This window comes from Bactrocera neohumeralis, unplaced genomic scaffold, assembly GCF_024586455.1.
Source record: "Bactrocera neohumeralis isolate Rockhampton unplaced genomic scaffold, APGP_CSIRO_Bneo_wtdbg2-racon-allhic-juicebox.fasta_v2 cluster11, whole genome shotgun sequence".
Taxonomy (NCBI): Eukaryota; Metazoa; Arthropoda; class Insecta; order Diptera; family Tephritidae; genus Bactrocera; species Bactrocera neohumeralis.
Genome location: NW_026089624.1, coordinates 6,969,639 through 6,987,024, shown reverse-complemented (window position 1 = coordinate 6,987,024; position 17,386 = coordinate 6,969,639). Strand labels below are relative to the sequence as shown.

Here is a 17,386-nt window from a genome sequence, read left to right as displayed (position 1 = left end):
TATTCAACCGTAATTACTAACATACGCTGTATAAATCAAAACCCAAAATGAAGCAGTAATACTTTGATTTCCCCAGGGATTTTGGGTTGTACCGATCAGTGAGTTTGTTGTCCAATTCCTCCTCTTCGTTGTATGCCAGTTCTTTCTCCTTTCTCTTATCTGCTTTTTTTTCCTTCTTTTGTTTTTTGATTCTTGTTAGAACTCGCGCCCGTATAAATTATTGTAAGTGTGTTTGTTTTTTAGTTAGTTTTATATGTTTAATTTAGTTCGCGCCCGTTTGGTTTCTTTTTGGTGATTTTGTTTTCCTTTTATTAGGTGAGATATGTATTCTCTATTTTGTGCTTTTGTGTACCAAGCACTTTCTACTGCTGTTGACACTTTCTCTAGATTCTTGTTAGAATTCGCGCCCGTATACTTTATTATAAGAGTGTTGGGTTTTAAGTTAGTTTTATATGTTTAATTTGGTTCGCACCCGTTTGTTTTTATAACCAGCCAGCACTGAACGTATTTTGTTTTTTCACCAAACTTGACTTTATGTTTTGCCACACCGTATTACATTTCATTATTATTATATTACAGTAGACTCGCGGTAACAAAAACACCGCCTTGTGTGAACACCGGCTAACATGAACATAATTTTTTTTACACTGACTACTCGGTAGCGTGAACACGGTGAGAAAGCCCTATAACGTGAACAAATTTAAAATGCATTTAAAACGTTATTTTCTTTTCTACATGCATACATTTGTTTGTTAATTATGCGAATCGTTTTTATAAAACGGGGAATACCCGTAAATTATTGCTTATGAGTATACTGGGGTGGATCGATGTGGATGCTTAGCAAACCAGTACAGTGTTGCAAAATCAACAATTTGCGCTATCAACAAAAAAAAGAGAACATTTTAAAATGTGTTAACAGTACATTTGCTGGGCCTGGAAAGCGGAAGACTTTGAAGTGTTCTGAACTTCCTAAAATGGAAAAAGCGCTTTACAGTTGGTTCCTTAAACAGCGACAAAAAAATGACCCTGTCAATGGATTGATAGTTAAAGAAAAAGCTAAATTTTTTCATTCAATAATTAAAGAAACTCAAAGTGATTTTAATGCGAGTGATGGATGGTTGCAACGCTTTAAGAAGCGTTATGGTGTGCGTTTTATTAAAATAAGTGGAGAAAAGTTAAGTTAGTTAGTTAGTTAGTTAACTCGGCTATAATCGCTTAAGCGGTTTCTACGCCAATTAAGAAGAAGAAGAAGGAGAAAAGTTATCTTCTAGACCTAAACTTGTGGACCCTTTCAAAAACAAGCTGCAAGCCAAAGTTAAAGAGCTAGGTCTGTCGCACCATCAAATATATAATGCAGACGAATCGGGACTATTTTGGAAGCTGCTACCTGATAAAACATACGTATCCTCACAAGAAAAAAATGCTCCTGGAAGAAAAACGGAAAACAGCGTGTCACTTTTCTGGCTTGTACAAACGCAACAGGGGTGCATAAAGTTAAACTTCTTGTTATTGGAAAGGCAAAAAATCCTAGCTCTTTTAAAAATTTTGATTCTCCTGTTGACTACAATTGCTCCAAGTCGTCATGGATGACGGCTGCCATTTTTAAACATTGGTTTCACCATTCGTTTGTACCACAGGTTAAAAAATCAGTTTTAGTGATTTCAAACTTTTACATATGTATTTCTTATTATTGTAGGTCAGGAAATTTTTAAAAGATCAAGGATTGCCCAATAAAGCTCTGCTGTTGATAGACAATGCTCCATCTCATCCTCCCGAAAATGAATTGAGATCGGATGACGAGTTAATAACTGCAATGTTTATGCCACCTAATGTCACTCCACTCATACAGCCAATGGATCAATATGCCATACGTCTTACAAAACTTTTCTACAGAAACAGTCTTTTGGCATCAATTGTAGCCACAGGGACTGATGTTATTGAAGCCCTAAAGAAATTGACGTTAAGAGACGCTATTGGCTATTTAGATTTAGCTTGGTAACGTCTTGAAAAGGAAACAATAGCAAAATACTGGACGAACAATTTAAGCTCTATAGAAGATGAAAAAGACAGTGATGAGGATATTCCATTAGCTACTTTGAGAGAAAGGATTTGTTTACCAATTAACAGCCAACAAGAACGCGCAATAGAACTGCTTCATTCAATTAATCCAGAGGTTTGAACCTTTTCTTCCATCCAATAACTCATTTGATTTAAATTGTGTATTTGCAGGTTAGTTTTTCAATTGCTGATGTCAACGAATGGACTGAAGATTTTCCTAACTCAACCGAAACGAACGAGGTTTTAACTAGTGATGAAAGTGAAAGCGAGGATAGTAATCTGGAAAGACCACATACAAGAATAGAGCCTAGTGAAGTAATTAACATTTTTAATAAAGCTTTGGAATGGGCGGAAGATGAAAATATAAGTCCAACAGATATCAGCGTACTTAAACGTCACCGCGAAAAAGCCGTGTTCAGCAATTTGCAAAAAAAGATAATCCAAAAAAAGATAACCCATTTTTTCCAATAATTTCAATGGGTATTTTTTTTCTTAACAAAACCTAAACATATAAATTACATGTTCTTACAATCTGAAATAAAATAAAAATAAATGAATTTGAGTTAAAACACATGTTTAATTTATTTGAAAATTTTAAAAATTATACCTTCGAAAACGTGAACAACCTCGCAAACGTAAACACGCTCGGTTTTTAATAGTTCACGTTACCGCGAGTCTACTGTATTATTTTTTTTTTGCTTAAGTTTTCGGTCACTGTCACCATGTATTATTGTATATGTATATATTTTTTTTCTAAATTTCCGTAGTGCCTTTCTTTTAGGCTCGAAGGACCATGTTTATTTGTATGTGGCACCTTTTTCGCACTCACCATATAATAGAATTTCACCCAAATTATTATTAAAAGGAGTTCGTTTACACTGCACTTCAAGTGGTTATTAGCTTCGAATTTTATTACTCCACAAGGTATGAAATATATGTATGTATAATATATATATAATATATTGAGTTAAGTAAGCGGAAGGATTTACAATTTATTTGTGCACATATGTAAAAATATAAAAAAACTTAATTATAACCAGATGTTCGCGAAAAAAGGGTAGCCAAAAACGGAATCGGTCTGTTCGGATGGATGTCAAATCGCCAGAGTGTTTTTTTGATCAGTTGTCTGTCCTTTTGTACTTTGGTTCGGCGAAAGTAGATGATGGTGTGTGATGTCATTGTGTGTGTGTTAGAGCGTGGTGTGCAGCGAAGAAAATGATGATGAGTGTGGGGAATGTGGCGTACCAATGTTGCATACCAGGATGTGTGGGATGGTGTTGACGGGCAGAAGTGGGAAGGCTGATACCCATTTAGCCAATCTGTATGGCACGGCAAAAGTAGTAATCCATACGGATCATCAACCTCTCACGTACGCTCTGAGCAACAAAAATAGCAATTCAAAGTTAAAGCGCTGGAAAGCAATGCTCGAGGAATATAATTATGAAATTAAATATAAACCCGGAAAATCCAATGTGGTAGCAGATACACTATCCAGACCTTTCGAAATAAATTCATTATCAGTTGCCACACATTCAGACGAAAGCTCATCTCACAATTCAGTCCCATCTGAAGAGGCACCTATAAATGCTTTTAAAACACAACTTTGGATCTCAGTAGGACACGAAGAGAGTTATCAGTTCAAAATACCGTTCCAAACGTACCATAGATATATAATCACAAAACCCAATTTTTCTCGGGAAACCCTAATTTCACTTTTAAAACATTACCTAAATCCTTCAGTGATAAATGGCATATTTACCTCTGAAGAGATATTGGGAAAAATACAAGAAATATACCCACTCCATTTCTGTAATTATAAAAACCGATATACCCAAACAAAGGTAGAAGACATACCAAACGAGGACACACAAACTGAAGAGATACTGAAAGAACACAAACGAGCGCACAGAAATAGGGAAGAAAATAAAAAACAACTCATACAAAAGTTGTACTTTCCTAAGATGAGAGCAAAAATAGCAAATATAATAAAGCAATGCAAAATTTGTAAAGAGAACAAATCCCGACCACGACGACCTAGTAATTCTAGAAAATCAACTTAACAATATAATAGAAAATAACAATAAACAAGTAATAATTAACAAAGTAATTTTTGACAGAATTAACAATATCACCACAATATCAAATAAAATAATAAAATCTTTACAAACGAACGAAGAAATACAACACCATTTGGCTCTTGAAATAAAATATAAATTAAAAATTATTAAAGAGGAAATAATTAATATAGATTACGCAATGCATTGGGCAAAGGCCGGCATCGTAAATTCATACATTTTGTCAAATGATGAACTTAGATTAATAAAATCTGTATTTGAAAATAATAATTTTACATTAAATAATATGGAAGACTCACTAGAGCTAGCGAATATAAAAGTCGCCTCAAACAATACAATGTTACTTTATATAGTCGGAATACCCGTAACAAATGAGGATATTTGCGACTCAATTTTGATAAAACCAATAAAAATAAGGAAAAATATTAATAAAATTCCCTATGAGGATATAGTTCCTTGTAATAATGACAAAGTTTTTGGCGTTAAGAATAAATGTAAGGAACATAACAATATACGAATTTGTAGCCGTAGGAATTTAATAGATATTAGTAACACTACTTGCGTCCCTCGACTACTTCGAAGCGAACCAGCGGAATGCACTATAATAAACAATCAGCACATCCCATCAGTAGAGAATATCTCACCTGGCATCATACTACTAAATCAGTACAATGGCACAATAGTGATCGACAACCAAAAGATAAATCTTACTGGATCGTACGCAGTACAATATCACAATTCTACAGTTAGCATTGACGAACAAAAATATACCTTTAGCGAAAGGTTAAGCACCAAACCACTACCCGCAATTCTGCAACCAAATCTCCCTTCAAATAGGAAAGAAGAAATCCTAAGTTTGGAAATGTTGAAAGAACTCCACATGAACAACACCAAACACCTAAAAGCACTACATATAACCCACAGAGCAGCTTTAATAACGAATTTATCTCTTTCAATCATCAGTCTGATATTCGTAGCGGTAATAGTCATCGCATTAGTTCTAAGGGAACTTTTCAAAAGCAAACTGGTAGAACGGTCAAGTTCACAACATCCGAAACACCACAGTTAACAGAGTCAATAACGATAGTAAGCCAAATGCAGTAACCCAGTAGAACAAACGGGGACGTTTGTTTTTAGGGGTGGAGGAGTTAACACCAGAAATGTTACAAACAAACCAATAACTGCCGACGTCAACTATCCCCAATAGGAAATATTCCAGACGTTTAGTCAGCAGAAACAAACAAGTGGGAACAACATCCGCCAAGCGCCGCAAGTCAGCAGAAACAAACAATTGGGAACAACATCCGCTATGCGCCGCATAAGCGAACGTTAAACAAAAGTGCTAACGCAAGTAGATTTAGGCAATATTAAGAATATGTTTAATTGTAAATTAAGTTTAGTTGTTATTTAGATTTTAAACAATAAAGGTCAATTTGACCACAAAAAATATTTTTTTACGACTTTGTAACTAATAAGTCGTTAATTTGTATGTGGCTCGCTTATGCTTTCGTTAACATACAGACAAATGTGCCAAAGAAATAATATATGTATGTATGTATAAATTATTGCCGGTTAAATTGAAACGGCTAAAAAAAATTGTATTTTTTTGGTCAAGATGACCTTTATTGTTAATTGTTCTGCTAAGACTAAATTACAATTTCAATTATCAATTATACATAACTTAAAAATTACTTATGCCAGCATTATTGATGTATTTATTTGTGTCGCGTGTGCCGGATGTTGATTTGTTAATTGCTCGACAATTGTTGCAATGGTTGCATTATTGTTGGTCAGCATTTGTTCCTGGCTGTAGTTTATACTGGGCGTGCCCGATGTTGATTGGTATATTGTTTATCCAGCATTATTCTATTTATCGCAGTTAACTTTAATGTTGCTAACTCCTCCGCCGTCAAAAACGAACGTCCTCGTTTGTTTAAACTATTAGGGTTATTGGCACTTTTGACGTGGGAGTTTCCGATGTGTCTTCTTTATTATTGGCCACATTCACGTTTACATTGTAGCTCGTTGGTTCTATTAGTTTTGTCTTACAATTCTTCCTTATGATTGATGCAGTGACTATTGTTGCTAGACTGATCAGGCAAATAACTACTAATGAAAAATTTGTTATTAGAGCTGCTGTGTGGGTTGTCTGCAGTGTTTGTAAATGATTGGTGTTATTTATGTGGAGTTCCTTCATCATCTCAAGGCTGAGAATTTCTTCCTCTTTGTTCGAAGGGATATTTGACTGTAGGATTGCGGGTAATGGTTTGCTAGTTAGTATTTCATTAAAGGAGCGTTTTTGGTTGTCGATTAAAACTGTGGAATTACGATATTGAACGGCGTATGATCCCACAAGATTTATTTTTTTATTATTATTTATTTTTTTTCGTTTTGGTTATCGATTTCAATTGTGCCATTATACTGGTTTAGTAATATGATGACAGGAGAGATGTTTTCTATCGATGGGATGTGATGGTTATTTATTTGAGTGCATTCTGCTGGTTCGCTTCTGAGTGGTTGCGGGACACAATTAGTATTTCTAATATCTATCATATTCTAATAGTTACAAATTCTTATATGATTATTCTCACTACATTTTGTTTTTATTTCAAATATCTTAAGTTTACTACAAATTACGATATCCTCATAGGGAATTTTATTAATATATTTATTTTTCTTTATGGGTTTGATAACAATTGAATCGCAAATTTCTTCGTTTGTTAATGGTATTCCTACCATATAAAACAACATTGTTTCATTTGAGGCTACTTTTATATTTGCAAGTTCTAGTGATTCTGCTACATTATTTAATGTGAAGTTATTTTTTATGAAAATGGATTTTGCTAATGCTAGTTCTTCAGTTGATAAAATATACGAATAGACGATTCCGGCTTTGGCCCAATGAATCGCATAATCAATATTAATAATTTCTTCTTTTACAATCTTTAATTTATATTTTAACTAGCTGACCCCGCAGCCGTTGTCCTGCGTGAAATTATATGCTTTGAAATGAAAAAAAGTTGAAATTATATTGTGTCGAAAATAATTTATTTTCGATTTTTCTACATTTTTTTAATGTAGCGCAGCTTAATAAACATAATTTTTTTGATTTCTGTTCTGGAGCGTAAATATACAAAGAAGATTGGTTTCCAACTCGTCAACACGCCACATATATCTGGCCAATTTTCCCTGGAAATTGAATACGTTTGAAATGAAATGGCTGTCCCTTGTATTCGATAACTGCATCAAAATCAGTCGGGTTCCATTACACAGTTTCGGCGCATGAAGATTGTGAAACATAATAATGACAGATACAACTTTGAGACGCATATGATGCAGGGGCATACCAAGGCTCTCCAAAGAATTTGGAATTTAAACTGGATAATTTACGGTTTCGTCTTTCTTGTCAAGACGATCGATCGATTTATATGAGCGCAAACCTCCAGGAATTTGACTTTGAATCTTCCAGTTTAAGTCATTAACATCGGTATTTTTGGCAACTAAAATTGCGCGTGCACTCAAGCAATTGGAGTTACGATAATTTTGCCAATGTGCGGATAAACATTCGTGATGAGTTCATCTTCCGTTGAAGTGAATTGACAAAGGGATGTGAAATTGATATCAAACCACTGGAAGTATCAACCGAAATTTGCCCATTTCCAATTCTTAGCGAATAAAATGCAAAATGTCATCGGCGATGTCATTTTTCCGTATCCCATAATTAACGCGAATTTGAGGGCTGATATGTCGAAATGATCTTCGCGAAAACTATGCGAACTTCAGTGGAATGCGAAGTAACTATTGCATTGTCCTTCGTCTGTTTCCAGTGATTAGCATGTTCCAGCAAACGCACTGCTGGCATACACAAAGCGCTTTATTGCGGTTCACATATCGACCCATTTGATACTGCTGATCTCATATTGTTCAAGGCCAATAACCGCTATGTTGCTTTCTTTGGTGACGTACTTGCAAACGTATTTGATCGATTTCACCAATCTATAATATTCAACATTGACATGAGTTTTGAATGTGAATTAGACAAAAGTGGCGAATATGGTACGATCCATATGTTTTCAACTTCGATGTGTTGTTAACGTCGATATTCACGCCTCTAAATGCTAAATGTTCTGCCATTGTCGTCTTGTGAGCGACGCCGATACAGTGAATATCCATCATTTCCCATTTCCGTTTCCGAAAGAAAAGCACATGAGTAGTGTTTCGTGCATTTATTGTCAGACATACAAACCAAAGTGGGATTGTAAGGTTCCCAAAGTCCATGAACCATATTGGTTTTCACCACTTCGTATAATTCTGGATCTATCTCTGAATCAGGAATTTCCGCTGAAATGATTTCATCAATTTGATCTGGTGTAATCACCATCCGCATCCAAAGAAGAATGTGTGCGTACGCAACAGAATACATTCAGCATCTAACAGCACCATATATACCATAGGTTGCTTCAAGATAAAGACCGTCAAACATCGCAGCTATTGTTTAAAAAGTCGTGCTGTGATATCGTTACGATCGCTAGCTGATTGACCGCGATCCATAATTCCGCACGTATGTCATCGCATTTTGGGAGTACTTCTTGCCTTTCTTTGGGCTGCCATACGTTAATGGCAAAAAGAACGCCGACCAATATTAGCGCGACCTCTTCGTGGCTTCGTAACAAATTTCAATCAGTAATTGATCACTTCGTCTGAAACACACATAAAGTTTCCACTGAATAATTTTCAATAATTTTTCCTTTGGATAGCCGGAATAAAAAAGCAAGCGACCGCAATTGAACAATTCAAATAATTTACAAATCAAAATATTGAAAAACAAAACAAACGAAAATTGAAAAAAATGTGTATGAAAAATGTTACTTTTTGGAATTGTCCAATTTTCCGACTTCTCCTCATGAAAAGTATAAGGTTTTTGTTTCTAAACCTTTCCCGATCCACAACAAACAATCTTTAAAAATTTCGTCAACCGTTCTCTTAGTGTTACTAACAAACATACATTCATTTTTATATACATATGTACATATGTATGTATGTATGTATGTATGTAGCGTTTGTATGGGGAAAAGAAAAAGGCTGTTTTTAGGGGTTTTCCGGAAATTATTCGAATTTTTCTCGCCGTAAAAACCTTCTTTGAACTTCAACGAACAATTAAGAAGAAGAATTGGTCAAATTGGTCCAGGCGTTATTGAGTTATGAGCGTACATACATTTTGGCGATTCATTTTTATTTATATAGATTCTATAGCAAAATTGCGTTCTACATCTTCATTAGATTGTACCGCTTTTAAAATCGTATTCGATACTCTCGTAATATTGTTTATCCTGTCAAAAATTATTTTATTTATTACTACTTGATTATTGTTATTGCTTATTATATTATTTATTTGATTATCTAGTATTACTAAGTCGTCATGATCGGGATTTCCCGCAATCCATTTCCAGACTTTTCCTATTGTTTCTATAGATTTTTTAAATCTTTTTTGGGTCGGAGTCTATTTAGGTAAGTTTGTGTAAGGGTTAATTCATTTATCAAGATGGGTAGAAAGATTGTTGTCCATTTCGTCGAGTGTCAGTTGAAATGCGTCTAGTCTATTTTATGTATTATTCGGTAGGTTCTTGTTTGTATTCTTGTCAATCCTGTATCAAATGTTGCTAATTTTGAATTTGTATAATCTATTATTTTAAAGTCTGCGTACACTAGGGGCACAAAAACCCAGCAAAGTAAAAGAGAAAAAAAATTACTATTGTCTGATGTTGCTTTTATGTACCGTTCGTCCTTTTCCTATTCGTTTGTTTATTCTGACATAAATTACATCTCCAGGAGTATATATTTTCATAGGTTTCCGTGTTTTATTATGTTTTTCTAAATCTTTTGCCTGCCTTCTCCAAAGGGTTTCTATATTTTCCTGTCGTGCATTTTCATACTGCTCTGGGTCTATTGTAACAAGTCTGCCAAAAAATGTCTCTATAGGTCGTTTCCCTGTTGCGGAATGTATGGTGTAGTTATATTCGTATTTACATCGGTCTAATAGTTCAAGGAATGAGCGGTAATTTCAGACAGGGTAGAGTGAAATCTTTCTACTTGTCCGTTAACTGTGCTTGTGTATGGGGGAGTTTTAAAAGTTTTAATACCGAGTTGGTCTTCGACCATAAATTGTATGGAAGCTGAATTTAAAGATTTCTCGTTGTCGAAAACTATTGTTTTAGGTATACCAAAAGCGAAAAGTATTTGTCGTAAAGGTTCTCTGATATCTTCTATTGATTTTGACTCTATTATTTTAACTTGAGCATATTTGGAGAATTTATCTACTGCTGTTAGAACTATTTTTTTCTCCGTACTGTAAATATCTATATGCACAATTTTCCAGGGTATTGAGGTATTGGGGTTTCTAATAGTTGCGGTTTATTAAGGTTGCGATCATACTTGTTTTCCTTGCAGATTCTACACTGTTTAATTATATTTTCTATTTTTGATTTCATCTTTGGAAAGTAACATCGTTGTATTAGTTGTTTTTTATTTTCGTCTCTATTCCTATGTGCTCGCTTGTGTTCGTTTAGTATTTCCTCGTTTTGTGCATCCTCGCTTGTTATGTCCTTTGCTTCTGTTTGGGTGTAACGAATTTTATAATTACCAAAGTGAAGTGGGTAAATTTTTTTGATTTTTCCTATTATTTCTTCAGAGGTAAATATACCATTTATCACTGAGGGGTTAAGGTATCGTTTCAATAGTGAAGTTAAATTCTCTGTTGAAAAGTTGGGTTTGGTGATTATATGTCTATGGTAGGTCGGGAATGGTATTTTAAACTGGTAGCTGTCTTCATCTGCTAACGAAATCCAAATTTGGTTTTTGAATGCATTTATGGGTCCTTCCACTGCTGGAATTAGATTGTGTGATGAGCTTTCGTCGGAATGTGTAGCAACTGATAGGGAGTTTACTTCAAAAGGCCTGGATAATGTATATGCAACTACATTGGCTTTGGAGTTATTAGTTTTATTACTGAGAGCGTATGTAAGTGGTTGGTGGTCTGTATGTATTACAACTTTTGCCCTACCGTATAGATAGTTTCTAAATGAGTTCAGTGCCCATATAATGGCAAGCATTTCTTTTTCGTTGACTGCGTAATTTTCTTCGGCCTTGTTCAATGTTCTTGATATAAAGTTTATTGGTTTGCCATTTTGCACTGAAACGGCGCCTATGGCATACTTTGAGGCATCAGTAGTTAGGTCGAATTCGTTCTTGTAATCAGGATATTGTAAAATTACGTCTTTAGATGTCAGTGTGGATTTAATTTTGTTGAATGCAGATTTAGCTTCCTCATTTAGAGTTATTTGGATTTTTTTCGAGTTTCTTTTCGACATTCCTCCTTCCTCACCTCTAAGAAGGGATGTAAGTGGCTTGGCCAATTTGGCATAATCCTTGATAAATCTTCTATAATATCCGGATAAGACTAAGAATGATCGTAAGTCCTTGATCGTCTGGGGGTATGGAAAATTTGATATTGATTGTATTTTGGAAGGGTTTGTAGAAATTCCCTTGTAAGATACAACGAATCCTAGGAATTCGACCTGCTTTTTGAAGAATTCGCATTTATCGATTTGAACCTTCATGTTTGCTTTACTTAGGGTATCAAAAATTTTGTCTATGTGTTCGGAGAGTGATTTTGTCAACTCCTGAGTTGGCTACGGAAGCGCAGAGTTAAGCAATATTGTTTTCAGTTTAGTTTATGTTATTGGCTGTACAAGCCGTATTTTATTTTTTCGGTTATTTATACTTACTTACATTATAGCTAAAACGAGAATTCTGTTTGGTTCTTGATTTATTAATATAAATGCATAAAGTTTTTGGTTAATTTAAAAATCTCTCTCTTTTGTTTTTCACAAAACTAAGGCAATATTTACGTTTCTTTTACGATTTTTCTGTAGCTTAATAACTTTTTAAAATTTTCTTTTCACCTAATAATTTATTTATTATTAAGAACAATTTTTTTTAACTTTTTTCACAATTTTTTCCTCTCTGTTTTTTTTATTATTAATTATATCTCTTATGCTACTTCACTATATACAGTTTCATTATCCTCGTAACCGATGATTGTGTATTTATCCCTTTTCCTTTTTCGTACTGAGGGCTTTCGCTGCTATTTCTTGTTGGTATCGTTGGAGCATCCAGGAAATCTCTTTTCCTATCCTTTTCACGCTCTTTTTAATGTGTTGGTTTTTTTAACACTGTCTTTTTCGCGGCGTTTTTTTATATTTCTTAAAGGCACTTTTAGACCTTCACGAACCGAACAAGCTTTTTTAAGCTCGGGTGCCAATTATTGCCGGTTAAATTGAAACGGCTAAAAAAAATTGTATTTTTTTGGTCAAGATGACCTTTATTGTTAATTGTTCTGCTAAGACTAAATTACAATTTCAATTATCAATTATACATAACTTAAAAATTACTTATGCCAGCATTATTGATGTATTTATTTGTGTCGCGTGTGCCGGATGTTGATTTGTTAATTGCTCGACAATTGTTGCAATGGTTGCATTATTGTTGGTCAGCATTAGTTCCTGGCTGTAGTTTATACTGCGTGTGCCGGAGGTTGATTGGTATATTGTTTATCCAACATTATTCTGTTTATCGCAGTTAACTTTAATGTTGCTAACTTATGTGCCGATAATATAAAATAGTATATATATTTCTGTCAATATTTCCTGGTCTCAGTGAGTGAAATCAGTTATTGAATTTGTACATAAAAATTTGATCAAATATACCCCAGAGGTATCGCGAGTTCTCAAAAAGAATTATAATAAAATGCCGATGAATTTAAGTGGGGATTTTAACATAAATTTTGCATCAGACACAGCGCTTCCTTTGATTAAGTTTCTCGATACAAGATTAATAGCGGGATTCTGTAACCAGTCTCTAGTCTCTTTATGAGACATTTTAAGGTAAAGTCTCAATTTGTGACTAGTTGCTATTCACTAAACAGTCTCTAGCGTTAGTCTCAAAATATTGCCTCAAATTTGAGACCTGATAGTTTGCAGGTCGCAAAACTAAAAAGAAGTCTTGTCTGCCATTTTGAATATACTGAATAGAGATCATCATAGATATTAATCGATTGTCATTTTTTATATTTTGTAACCAACTCAAACACGAAAAGGTTAAAAATAAATAAATTTTACGTAAATTTCGTAAATATTATGAAACAAAGTCAACATATATTTTTATTTTTATTTATATTTATGTTTTTTGACTATGTTATAGAAAATTGAATATTTGTTATCGACATATTTATTTTCATTCACGTGTAAAAACATCTCTGGATAATGAAATGTAATAGATTTTGTGACTGTCACTTACAGAATAGCAAAATCGACTCAAGTCTCAAAAATTTTCTCTAACTTAAAGTCTCAAATTTAGAGGCTTGAGACTGTACCACAGTACAGAATAGCACGGTTAATTTAAAAATGTGTAACAGTCGCACCCAACGAACTACGAGATCAAAAACGGTAATAGATGCAGTATTCCAAAGATATATCAATCAAATTGAAACTAAAATATTTGTATCGTATTTTAGTTATCATAAGCCTCTTGTATCATTTGTGGAAACTGAAAATATGGAACTTGAGCAATAGATTATGCAACATAAGTTAAATAAAATATAAAATATCTTTTAAAATTAATCAAAATATTTTCATTTTTAAACAATTAAACTTTGTAATTATCCTACCCTTGTTATAAATATTCATCTCATTCTTTTGTCGATTTACTGAAGTTTCACTTCTATCGTGTGTGAATCGCACACAAACACGTTTTTTGTTGGTACACTCTTCTTATGAACGTATATGAAGTTTCATTTCAATCTGTCAATTCATTCTTTGTTTACAAGCCATTTAGTGTCGCCGTGTCACAGTATTTTTTACAATAGGAAAAATTGAATTCCGTGCATTGATAAAATTCTTATTGTTGGAAGGTGTAGCACCAAAAGAAATTCACGAACGAATGTTAAAAGTGTATAAAGATTCTTCACCTACAATTAGAACAGTAGAAAGATGTGTTGCTGAATTAAAACGTGGTCGTACAAGCCTTGAAGCAAAAAAGTGCACCAACACCAGAAATCGTAGCCAAAATACAGGCAAGACAAACCACACAACACATTATTTTCCCAAAACCATTATGGTTTGTCCAAATATTTTTAACAAACGTCGACTAACTAGCATATCAATGCTATATTTAATGTTAAATATACATCTTTTGAAATGGATAGAAAAAAAACATAAAATTTATTCATTTTTAAACAAATGGACGTGTCGTAATTTAATAGAAGTAGGTGTATGTAAACTTTATTAATTCACTCTATTGGGGTACTCACAACGTGTCATAAAGCATCGTAAAATCATACATTTTTATACTACTTTAAAAATTGTTGTTGGATTGCATACTAAAATAAGTTTACGCAAATACAGCTCTGACCGCTATGTTTTCGGATCGTTATAACTTATAACATTATGAGACTATGTGAAACCAATATATATGTGCTTGTCCGCAACGCACGTGTACGCAAAAGGAATTAATAATAAAGTAAGAAAAACCTCAACATATAATATATGCAAACGCTAATCCCGCTATAAGGACTACGAATCCTTATTAAGCACACATTGCATAATTCCTTCTCAATATTTTTGTATCTGCTGCTGCGACCTTATTTAGAGCAACAAATTATATAATTTACTTATAATTTATAAATTATTGCATATTTCGTTCCTTTTTAACGATAAGAAATACTGTAAATGGTAGGTAAGTAGAATGACTGTCTGACGCACACCTAGGTCTTTGGAGGCCCACTGTGAAACCACATGGACTAAAATCCCCTCACTAATAACTTCTACAATAGTCATTAAATGGCTAGACTTGTCTGTGAATTCAACAGTGACCTATTAACACTCTTACTAGAACTATTATGTCGTACCATACTCTATTCATGCCACGTTTGATTGCTTGTAGAACATTGCAGTTAGGGATTGCCTTCGCCGAGACTCCGCTAAATCTATTACATGTTTCTCGATTAAATATCTACAAGTAGCCAGGCGCATATGAATGCCCTCACGCATTCCTTCACTACTTTTTAACGATGCCCTCAGTGGATTTAGAGACTTTAAAGCATACATGGGCGTTTTGACTCACATGAGCAGTTACTCTCAGCACACGTATTCTTACGCTCTTATTTCAGTCGCTATTGAGAGCGAAAAAACCAGTTTTGCACTGTGGGATAATGAATTGATTTTCCTGCTAGTTGCGCTGCAGACAGCAACGAGGTAACATAGGTAGTCGGTATGTTGATGTTTTTTTATGCCCTAGTATATTTTTGCCCCATTTGAAATATATAACATAAATAAAATGTTATAATTTCAGATACCTTTGGTGGGGTAAATTAAAACCCATCAGTACTGTTCATGAGGGAGCAGGCTTTTGAAAAACTTGAATAATCTTCGTCTTTGATCTCAGAAAGCAATAAAAATAAAATAGTTTGAAAATGAGTAACTTCTTTGCAAAAGGGTATTTTTTTTTTCAAAAAACATATTATCTCTCTCAATACCCTCATATTTGTCAAAGTATTTATGAAAGGTATTATAGTGCCTCCTAAAATTATATCCCCGGGTCCCCTTTACCCACACATTACACAATAGACATTGCATATTACCAAAGGCATCGGAAATCATAAAGCAATATCTGTCATTCATTTTGAACGAACACATATAGGTACGCGCATAAATAGTATCATAAAACAATCAAGCGGCGCACGATGTTGCTTCGCTGTTATTTGTTAATCAACTGACTGCAAATGTTCTTTGTCCCATGGTGGCCACTTTACGCTCGCGGTTACCAATACATCCATACATTTCATTTGCCCATCTCTGCTTTAAAGCGTTTGGCTATTTGTATATATGTATATGTAACTATATTCCCTGTTGTGAGCACACTCCTTGTCAGAACAATAAGGCTTACTTTAATTGTTGTGATTTCCGCTTGGAAAGCACTGCAGTGATCTGGTAGGATCTGACCAAAAACTGGTCTGGCAACATTTCTCGTGTACAGCTTTGCTTTCATGCTCTTAGAAATTTGTTTAATTTATATTATAGCCGTATTTTATTTGACCCTCATAAGCTAATAGCTAAACCATGGACAAATAAAACGCATTTAGTTCATTTCATATTTTCGCTTAAAAACGAAGTGTGTTGGCAATGCGGGCGGGAACAGTCAGTTGATATTCAATTTTTTTGAAAATGTCTGAGGTGGAGAAAAGGCTAGTTCGAATTCTTCAATTTGTAAACGGTATATTAAATTACTACATAAATGTGTTTACTTTGTTCATTTGATGATATTAATACAAAAAAAATATAACAAATGTTCAGATTTGTGTTAATTTTAACTTAAACAAACCACAAAATTTTGTATTTTTGGTTTGTTTACATTTTCATCTGTCAAAATGAACTTTATCGTTATTGCCAACTACTTTTTTTTTTTGGAAAAATCATAGCTATTGTGAATGAAAAAAGGCGATGAACTGGCAATGCCTCTAGTTTAATATACAAGCTATAATAGCTTATGATAAGCCAACATAACTACGTTGGCTAACAGCCCTATTCTGAAAAAACCTCTCAACTGAGTTGAGAGGAAAAATTTGAGAGATTTCTTGTGAGGCATACTTTGTGAGGCTATTCTTGCTCAAACCTCATAAGAAAAAAGCTTAAAAAAGTCACCACGTGAGGTAAAACACTTTTTGCTGTCAAACAGCTGTTTTAATAAAAATAAGCAAACAAAAATGGACACACAAATGGATAATCAGCATATGTAAGTAGTTTTGCAAATTTTAAATATATATATATATATACATATATATATATATAAATATTAGGGCGGGTCGATTTAAAAATCGGCCATTGCTCTATGAAAATCATATTCTAGGGATCAAAATAAGAGACTTTGCCGAAGGAACCATACCTCTAAAACGAATTTTGATGTCCCCCAATTTGGGTCGAACTTTTGGGTAGGGGCAAATTTTGAAAAATCCCACTTTGACCCATTTAGAGTGCTCCAATCGAGTCCAACTGTATGACCGACCTCCACTAACGTTGGACGGCCGATCCACCCATGCCAGTGGCACACCCCTTGGAACTCCCCTGCGGGGTTTCCCATACAATCATTTCAAAAATTTAACAATTTTTGCCTTTACATGAAAAAATTATTGTTAGAAGTCT

At 34.0% G+C, this 17,386-nt stretch overlaps 1 protein-coding gene and 2 long non-coding RNA genes across 4 annotated transcripts in view; 2 read left to right on the top strand and 1 right to left on the bottom strand.

The window, feature by feature from the left end:
- LOC126765668 (uncharacterized) overlaps positions 1-17,386 on the bottom strand; it is a 528,704-nt gene that overhangs the window by 152,352 nt on the left and 358,966 nt on the right. The window lies entirely within an intron of this gene.
- The window catches only part of LOC126765799 (uncharacterized), a 106,735-nt gene that overhangs the window by 9,110 nt on the left and 80,239 nt on the right, over positions 1-17,386 (top strand). The gene's annotated exons all lie outside the window — the stretch shown is intronic.
- LOC126765776 (uncharacterized) lies at positions 842-2,569 on the top strand. Its single transcript, XR_007668566.1, has 3 exons — positions 842-1,637; positions 1,697-2,173; positions 2,230-2,569. It is a non-coding gene; the product is annotated as an uncharacterized LOC126765776 (long non-coding RNA).